The following is a 9,812-nucleotide window of genomic DNA, read 5'->3' on the forward strand; positions in this document are numbered from 1 at the left end:
CAATGCGGCCAGAATTTTTGAACAGGCAGTGGGAAACTATGTGGAGCCCACCCAGGAATTAGATCAGGAGTGTGTCCTGACAGAGCAGATGAGAGAAGAGGATGTTGCTGAATCTTGGGCGCCAGAGATGGAGGGAGCTGCGGCCTTGCAGGAACATGAGCTTTTGGATTTGACGAATGAACTTGGAAAAAGCCAGATTTGGAAAGATAAAGTTTGGATTTGTTTGGAAATGGGGGGTTGGATAGACCCCCCTATGCAGGGATGTTTGGACTTTCCGAGTCTGGCAATGGGCCGTGAGATGTTTGGAGCTGTGGGGGCTCTCAATTTTGGAGGGATTCTGAAACATGTTTTTAAATACCACATGGAGTTGAGTCTGGACTATGGAAAAGGGGCTGATTTGTTGAAAAGGGTCAAAAACATCACCAAGCTGGAGTTCCCATTAGTGAAAGGAGAATATGAAGAAGAGCTGCGGAAGGGACATGGAAGAGATTTAAGGGCCTCGGATATAAGGTTACCAGGTTAATGCGCTAGATCGATGGGATAAAAAGGACTGACAAACCCCGGGACCAGGAGGAAGGGACGCTGGTTGAAGATTGGATTGTTTTTATTTCTCTTTTTATTACCAGGATTGTTTTATAAAATTGATGAATGTTAGAAAAATGTTGGAACGAAATTACTTGGTTCTAGTAAAAATGTTTAAAGAATTAGGTAAGAATATTATGGTTGTGAGAAGTCGGTAAAAATAAGATTTAAGTTTTAAGTTTTTAAGGTTTTCTATAAGATAAGATGAAAATAGATTAAGGTAATGTAATGACAGAATACTATGAAATATGGAAAGGATTTGCTGCGATAATTATTAACCAGGATACAAAAAAAGGGAGGAGGAGGAGGTCAAAGAAAGAAGGTAATGAGAGTTGAGGATTTGAGAATGATGGATTTATTTTTGTCTGTTTGCGGTGTATTTTTGTTTTTTGAATTTGTATTGTTTGATGTGGTTTCTTTTTTCTTTTTTCTTTTTCTGCTTTGTTTTTTCTCTGTAATTTAAAAATTTTCAATAAATATCATATAAAAAAAATGTATAGTCCATTAGGTACTATTGTACATTGCACATTGCTCTTATTATGTGACATGTGCATACACCATGTTTAGCACACCTATGACTTGCACAGCTTCCTCCCAAGATATTGCAAATAATTTAAAACTTCCTAAACTGGGATATGTGGCATATTCACATATTTGTATGAATCTGTATTATAGATCGTCACTAGGCAGTGTGTGTTCCTTTAAATTAAAGAAACCAACTATGTGGCCAGTCTCTAAACACAGTGTCATTTTAAAAAGAAAAAGAAAAGGGGGAAATAATGCCCTGTCTAGGCACATTGTTTTAATGATGGCAGAATAAACTTTTCAAGACTTGAGGATAAACTGTTAGCTTATTGAGTGTTATGTAGAGTTAAAACTCTCTCTGTTAACATGGCTCTTGCTTAGAAGACCCCATTGCTTTAGCAGTTGTTGTAGAAGGAAAATTAGAAGGTGATTTCACACAGCCTGCTTTTCCTCTATGGTACAAAGTATTCATAACTATGTGGCAGGATTCCCAATGGAAATGGGTTTTTTGAGCAAGACCCAAAATTACTAACATGGCCCTGAGCACAATTGTAGGCTAAAAATAAAAAATATGCAAAGAAATTAATATACATCCATAGGCGCCGACTCCATGGGGCTTGAGGGGGCTCGAGCCCCCTCAAAAAATTTTTTTGGGGGGCTCAGCCCCCCCAATAATCTCGGGCGGGCGCCCTTCCAGCAGAGCGCCGCCACCGTCCCCCGCCTCCTCCTCACCTGCTCCTTCGCCAGCCAGCCAGCCGCGCGCCCTAATCGGAGGCACTGCCGGAAATCCCGCGAGAACAGGGGAATCCCGACTGGCCACACCTCCCAGCCAGCCAATCGGCTGGCTGGGGGGCGTGGCTTGCCCTATTTAGGGCCGGAGCCACTTTATTTGCATATTCATGAGCTTATTTATTATTCATGAGCTTTCCCGGGCCCCCCCAATATTTTTTCTAAGTCCGCGTCCCTGATTGAGTTTGTGAGTTTTATTCCCAACTTGCTTTTTGAAATGATAGGTCTCCTCACCCAAAGCATGTGACAGAGAAAAAGACAATGGGAGCCTATGAATGAAAATGAATTACTGGGGGCCATTCAAAAGGGGCAAGTGATCAGTCAGGGTTTCAAAACTCAAGCCACTCTCTTTTTAAAGGAAAAGCCATAGCCATTACAATGGTACCTCAGGTTAAGTACTTGATTCGTTTTGGAGGTCCATTCTTAACCTGAAACTGTTCTTAACCTGAAGCACCACTTTAGCTAATGGGGCCTCCTGCGCCGCGCCGCCGGAGCACGATTTTTGTTCTCACCCTGAAGCAAAATTCTTAACCCGAGGTACTATTTCTGGGTTAGCGGAGTCTGTAACCTGAAGCATATGTAACCCGAGGCACCACTGTATTGAGTAACTACCACTACCTAGCAGTTTCATACTCCAAGAACACTAAAAAAAAACCTGCAGTCACCACCTAATAAGCACCAGGTACAACCCTGCTCTCCTACCAACCTAGCAGTTCGAAAGCACCTCAGAGTGCAAGTAGATAAATAGGTACTGCTCCGGCGGGAAGGTAAACTGTGTTTCCATGCACTGCTCTGCTTCGCCAGAAGCGGCTTAGTCATGCTGGCCACATGACCTGGAAGCCAGTAAAGCGAGATGAGCGCCGCAACCCCAGAGTCAGCCACAACTGGACCTAATGGTCAGGGGTCCCTTTACCTTCACCTTACAACCCTGCTAGAGGGCTTTTTGAAACTTCCTTTTGGAGGGGGGCAGGACTGGAGGATCTCAGAACTCCAAATATGGAAGCCAAGGCAAAACATACCCTCATATCCTAATCTCTGATAGAGAGTTCATTCTCCAGTTCTCTTTTTGTGTGTTATCCATTTGTGTTTAGTGATAAACACCGGCAGTGAAGGCGTACTGGCTTTCCACGGGGCATGACATCAAGGCTCCTCCCCTAAGGCGAGGACTGAAAACATGTTTCATTTATCTCAGCCTTCCCGCTCCTGTTTTTAAGATCAATACCTTATCCTTCTGTTTGAGTGCAGGCCCTAATTACAAGTTTTTGACACGACTCTGCAGTCCTTTGAGTGAAAACCACAATAATGCCAAGCCTCCATTTTCTATTCCCATCAACCCAACAGCCAGATTGCGGGGCTCGAAAAGTGTTCATTTAGCGCGCCAAGTTCTCGGGTCTGCACAAGGCCAGCCAGGCTCTCTTGGTCAGACGCACGTCCTCCTGCTCATTCCTCACCTTCCTCTAAGCCCACCAAGTGGCGGGGAGATCCTTGGCTCTCATCTTCTGCTGCCTTTACAGGCTCGTAGGGCAGCCTGATCACAGCCTCTGCTGTGTTTGTCTGGCCTTGGAGAATCTAGTCTACGCGTGGAGCCGGAGCTCGCTTTCCTATTTACATTCCGCCTGCCCTGGGCCTAAACGAGAGGCCAAGCAGAGCTCGCTCGCTCGCTCGCTCCTGTAGCATTTGCGCTGCGGTTCCCCACCGGCTCCCTCCCTCCCCCCTCCGTGCGAGACGTGGGAAGAAGGAGCGAGTGGAGAAGATAAAAGGGAGCTGCGTGCGGAACAAATGTGCTCGAGGGTGGCTTTCGGTGGCGGAGCAGAACCTTGTAAATGAGAGATTTCCGTTCACAAGACTCCGCTTCCACGATTCCTGTCCTGCCCTTGAACTGCCAGGCGAAATCTCTGCGTCGTAACCAGAAAGTAAATCAAATCGAGCCTGCCTGCCTGCCTGGCTCCGGGAAAGAGCGGGCGAGCAACGCTTGGCTCGGTTGCTAAGTGCTGAGAAGTGGAAGGTTTCTGCTTCAGCCCCAGCCAAGCCGGTGGTCTGTTTGCCAGGCACTGTTTACTCGGCGCGCCTGCACAAACGCGCTCGCTGTTTACTAGGCAGAGCTGGCCCGGGGGCTCTTATTTTCACCAGCCTGCCCGGGAGCTGGGGGCTCCCCTGCACTTGGCAACCATGCCGACTCGGCGAGGGCGCAGAGGGGATCACGCCCTTTTCGCCCCGGATTAATTAATTCAGAATACTTGCTTCTCTCACCACCCCTCCCCTCCCTTCCTCAAATCGCACAGGCCGTTTGGAGTCACACGCCGCTGCTAAACATATGTTGAAGGGGGAAAATGAGCAGGGAAGCCTCCGTTTGACGTCCTGATCGTGGGGATAACTAGTCCACTAGAACTGCCCTTCTTGTTTACCACGAAGTAAGGTGTTGGGGTTCCGTACTTCTTGAGAGCCGCACCCTCTGTGCCTTTGTGCCCAGTCCCGGGTGTGCTTTGCATAGGGAGTAGGGAGAAGATTTGTGGTTAAAGCAGGACGGAATAAAAGCAGCTTTCTCCATTAGCCTGGAGCTAGGCTATGGTTTTATTTAAAGGAGCCCAAGGTAGCACCAAAGAGCCCACCCCCATCCTTCCCTGGCGAACGCACCATCGTCACCGGTCAAACAGGCTTTGCAGGTTTTTTGACAAAGCCCAGCTAAAACCTGAAAAACCTGTCTGCACTGGCACAACTCTCAGACGGGGTGGGAGAGAAACCAGTGCGCACCCGCGAAGAAAGAAGATTCTATCGCCCTGCTTCCAGACCTCAGAAGACTAAAAGGAAGAAAACATCTGTCTCCAGCTCATACGCACCAGATCTGAGCCCAAATATTGAAAACACGTGCTGGCGTTTTTAAGCACTGCTTCAAATTCAGTCCTGAAGGGATCTCGGGTACGTGCTCTCTACCCCCCCCCCCATCAGTAAGATTAATTGGCCCTGGGAAGGCGCTTCCAAACTTCTACTTTACAGCTCCACTTGGTATTTATTTGACATTGCTCATCTGTTACTGCCTACCAATGATCCACAAGCAATTTAAGTCCGAGAACTTCGACAGATCGCTGCTGGAGTGCAGGAAGAGCCTATGCCGCATTTATTTGGAAGTGTCATTCATTTCAATAAAAAAAAAGTATTTCCCCCTAATCCTTACATTCCACTGAAATGAATAAGAGTTACTTCCACACAAAAGGGTTTGCCACCCGAGGCTTCTGGCGTCTTAGGTTTCAGGACTTTCATCTAGCAGAGTGGTGGATCGGGATTCCCAGTGAATGCGTTTCGGCTGCAAGGGTGCCAGCAAGAACTTGCAATTTAATTAGCACGTGGTGGAAGTCCTTTAACCCTCCTGGGTTAGGAAGTCAAATCAAACGCCGCTGGAGAAAGAAATCAACACCTTCGGACAAACCACGGGCCCGCGTAGGTAGGTGCTGTGGCCTTGGGGACCCCTGCACCCGCTTTCTAAAGAGTCAGAATTGGCTCTCCCGCTCCTCCTCCTCCTCCCCATCGGCCCCACTGTAATCCGATTAGCCCCAGTGCATTTAAAGAGGAAAGTGCCTGGTGCCTGCTTGCCTTTAGAAAAGCAGACAAAGGTCTAGAAGGCAAGGCCTCGGGACCGACCGCAGGAGGCTGATGTCTGTTAATATTCAATCCGGAGCGAGATAACAGGTACAAGAAAGACGCTTCTCCGCATTCCCACTATCAAATCACCATGCAAACCTGAATTCGCTCCTCAAATTTGACCACGATCAAGCAAACATAAAGAGAAAACAAAGAACAAATGAGAATATGAAGGACAAACGTTATTCCTCTCGAGACAAGACGGAATTCCCGCGTCATCCCAAGAGTTTAATGCACAGAACCCCCTTTGCAAACTGCTAGGAATCAGATAACTACTTCAAAACAACAATAGGAAATACGATATTTCCTGGTCCGCCTTTCTTCTTGCCAAACAACGTACTTGAGGACCGCAGCCCCTGAGGCTTCTCGAGATAATTTCTGTTTGGAAATCAGGCTAAAATTACATTTGCATTCTGAGCGGGTGGCGGGATTCGACTAACACGGTTCTCATTACGTGTGTCTGGAGGTGAAAGAGCAACGGCGTTTGCGACCCGGGTGCCTTGGCAGCAAAAATCAATCGTCTCGAAATGAAGAAGCATAGAGCTCCTGAAAGCCCCCTGCCCCATTTCTTCAGCACAAATGGAAGACTTGCTCCACTCACTGCTAAATGTTAACATGCTGGCGGACGTCACTCATGCGCCTCTCGAGCGCATCTGATCAGAGGTCAGAATTTTCCTGACCTTGTCAGTCGCAAACAACCAAATCTGGCCCCTTCCACTTTTGTACGCACAATCACAACGATGGATACTCCATTTAACTGGCAATCAGACCAAGCAGCAAAAACAATTAAGAAATCAGTTTGCCTTTAGAGACGATGGGCACTTGCCTGGAACAAAACTGCACCACCGGCTTGGATCCAAAACACACTACCTAGAAGTACGTAAATCTCACTGAAATCAGTGTATACAAACCGCGCGCCCCACCCCCCAGTTACTATAGACATTCTTGCTACGATTTATCGATTTCTAATTAACTGGGATGTGGTTCTGGGTGGCAGTCTTTTCCTAATTTTGCATTTTCTATCCCAAAAGGAAAATATTTGCTCTTCTTTAAAACAGACTGCTACGAAGCGCTGGCAGACAAGGCAAAGCTCTGGCAACGTTTAATTTACACACACACACCCTCTGTAAACCAGCAGATTTACAATCTCATGTATTATGTTTATTCGACAATTTGGAGGGGGTGGGGAGCGAGTCGGATCTCACCGCTGACTTGTCCGCATATTTTGGGCTGGTAAAGAGAGAGCACGCGAGGCCTTTTCGCCTCTCCAAGCAGCATCCCAGTACCACGACGTGCAGTTATCAGGCCCTTAAAATAGGCGACCGCCACGCTGAATTTCATTTGCAGTCTTCACAAAAACAAAACAAAAAATTTTGTTAGCACTTTAGGGCAAATCTGACTGCCTTGCGAGTACACGGGGGCGGGGGATTTCTGGGGTTTGAGCAGCAGAGCGAGGGGGGAGGTAGTTTGGAACCGATTCAAAGGGCTGCTGGTTCGTTCTCCCTTTTGTGACCGAATTTCCAGGCAGTTAAACTTCTCCGACGGCTGTGACATCTATAGTGCGCCGTTGGCGCATCAACTCTTTTCTTTTCCCTTCCAGCAGCCCAACCCCCTTCCATCCATCAGCAAAGGTGATGGGTGGGGAGGAAGTGAACAACAACATCAAACAACCGAAAGGGGGAAGAGGGGGAGAGAGGAGCACGATAAAGAGAGGGGTGGGGGGGGCGGGAGGCACATACGCATAAAAGCTGGCAGGCAGGGAGAACCAGAGCCACTTGGGCCCACGGCAGCCTCTAGTCCACAACTCCGCTAAGCAGGGAAGAACCCCTGGATTGAAGCCCACACCAAGATCCGCGGGGGGGGGGGGTAGGCTTCGATGCGAAGCTAAAATGCTGCCATGGCCGGAAGAGTGTGTGGTGGCTTTTGCCTCCCCCGTCCCCAGTTAATGGGAAGCGGTAGGGGTGGACCTGATGGAGAGGGCACTTTATCGACGGCCTGTTCCCAGATCCAATCTGACGCATTATTCCCTGCGCTCGCAGCAGCTTGAAGCCCAAATCCGCAAGGCTTTGATTCCTGCTCGGGTCTCTCTCTCTCTCTCTCTCTGTTTGTGTGTGTCTCTGAAACTCAGCCAAAACTCTCTGGCGAGGTTTCCTTCCTGCTCCCGGGGAGTCTCGAGCAGCCCCCACCCCACCCGCTCCGAGCTCTTTGGCCTCCCCGCCCTGGTGGCTGGGGGGGGGGCGCGGAGGGGGAGAGGAAACGGAGGAGGGTGGAGAGCGGAGACGGAGGGAGAGAGGCCGCGGCGGAACTTTTCCTTTCTCGCTTCTCGGGCTTTGTCCACCGGCTCCCCCTGCTCCCCTCCCCCACGCGGCAAGCTGCTTGACATTAAAAGCGGGCTGGGGGAGGGGGAAGAGAAGGAAAGTTAACAAGCCAAATGGAGCGGGGAACAAGGACACTGAGCGAGGGAGAAAAGGCAGAAGAGAGACCCACTAGTGTCCGGGTGCAAAAAATAAAATGAAAAAAATGAGGGAAAGCCTTTTAAAACGGCCCGGCGAGGCGGCTGGGAAGGAAGTGGCAGCCGAAAGGGAAGGAGGCTGCTGGAGGGGGAGGGAAGACGAGGCAGCGCCATCTTTTCGTGTCACGCAGCAGGACCAGAGACTGACTGCCTCACTCGGCGGCGGCGGCTGTGTCTGCCTCGCTCGCTCTGCAAAGCGCGCCCTTAGGCAGGCAGGCCGAGAGGTGGAAGCTCAGGGCCGCGCAAGGCACAGAGCAGGCGGCAGCAGCCACCGCCGCCGCTCCGCCAGCTTCCCGCGCCGGCCTCCCGCTCCCAGCCGTGGCTGGTGCGGAGCTGCGCAGCGAGCCCGCTTCTTCTTCAGCGCAGCTCTCTTCGCCCTCGTCGGCGGGGCCTAGAGGCAGCGCTGTCTCCAGGCGCCGTGGCTGGGTTTCCCCTCTCCCACCCCCGCGCTGCCGAGACTGCCGGCTGGCCCCCTTTCGGTTCTCACCGTGGGCGGCGGAGGCCCCTGGCCTCGGGAGAGGAGCGAGGCGACGCGCCAGGGAGGGCAGCCAAGCGGCAACTTCCCGCTTTGGAGAGGCCTGTCTTCGCGCCCCCCCCCCCCGGCTTAGCCTGGCCGTCCGCAAGGGGTCTCCTCGCTCCCCGCGGCGAAGGCCTCGGAAGCCCTGCCAGGCCCGCGCCCGCCCGGGTGGCGTTTCCCAAGTGCTCCTCCCTAGCCCTCCCCTGCCTCCCTGCCTGCCAGCCAGCCCTGGGGCGGCTGAGGTGGCTGCCGCCGGGCTTTGTTCCTCGCGCCTCTTCCCGCCCTCGGGGCAGGCTTCGCTGTACCGCGAGCTCTGGGGCCTGCGCCAAGGAGGACTCGGCGAGAGCCGCCGCGCTCCCCGCAGGAAAACACCAGTTCGCTCGTCCCGCCGCCCCGGGACGTGGCCAAGCCGCTTCGCGGAGGGTATCGCCACCGCAGCTGGCCTCCCAGCGCTTTCGCTTCGCTCTCTTCCCCGCCCCCAGCCAGCCAGCCAGCCGCTTCAGCTCAGCGCCGTTTAAACCGGGGGAAAGGGTCTCTTTCATTGTGCTCGGCAGAATCACCTGCCTGCTTTGCGAGCGGAGCTTGCCGAATGGCGTTTCGCACAACAGCGGCCGTGTAGCCGCGGCTCGGGCTCTGCCCTCGCTTTGGCACCGACAAGCTCCCCAGGGCCTCCAGCGCGCTGCAGAGCGCGAGGGATAGGCAAGGAGCCCGTTGGCATCCAGAGCAAGCGTAGCTCTCCCGGCGGCGCCCGGGAAAACCTCGCAGCCTCGCTCGCTCAATCTGGCCGCGCTGGCGAACGAGGACAAGCAAATACGTCGCTGCTGCCTCTCAGACCTGCTGATGCGGGGGGAGGGGAGGGGAGGGAGGGAGGAAGGGAGCGGGAGCAGCGCCTGGCGAAGGGGGATTTGATGGGTGGTTGGCTGCGCTTCGGGAGGGGAGGGAGGTTGGCTGCGCCTGGTAATGAGGGATTTGAGGGAGAGAGGGAAGGGCGTGTTAGCTTCGCCTGAGAAGGGGAGGGCCCCCTGCTATTAGGGGTGGGAAAGCGGGGGCGGCTGCGCCCGAGGTTTGGTGTTTTTTGTGGCTTTTTTAATTGGAGGGGGTAAGGCGTGCCTTCTGTTTCTAATAAAGGAAGCGACTTTTCTCGAAGGAAGAACGAAGGTGCTCCGGAGGGGGGGGGCTGGTTAGGATGATGGAGGTGTCGGATGCCGTGCTAGGGAACGGTGTGTGTCTGTATGGTCTTAGAAATGAATA

At 52.1% G+C, this 9,812-nt stretch overlaps 2 long non-coding RNA genes across 5 annotated transcripts in view; one reads left to right on the forward strand and one right to left on the reverse strand.

Moving 5' to 3' along the window:
• LOC309530833 overlaps positions 1–8,692 on the reverse strand; it is a 57,470-nt gene extending 48,778 nt beyond the window's left edge. For all 3 annotated transcript variants that reach the window (XR_014218927.1, XR_014218928.1, XR_014218929.1), the window contains exon 1: positions 8,532–8,692. This is a non-coding gene — a long non-coding RNA (uncharacterized lncRNA). The remainder of the gene's footprint in view (positions 1–8,531) is intronic.
• LOC309530831 overlaps positions 1–9,812 on the forward strand; it is a 73,445-nt gene that overhangs the window by 52,182 nt on the left and 11,451 nt on the right. The gene's annotated exons all lie outside the window — the stretch shown is intronic.

Source organism: Podarcis vaucheri, assembly GCF_965113315.1.
Source record: "Podarcis vaucheri genome assembly, chromosome: 4".
Taxonomy (NCBI): Eukaryota; Metazoa; Chordata; class Lepidosauria; order Squamata; family Lacertidae; genus Podarcis; species Podarcis vaucheri.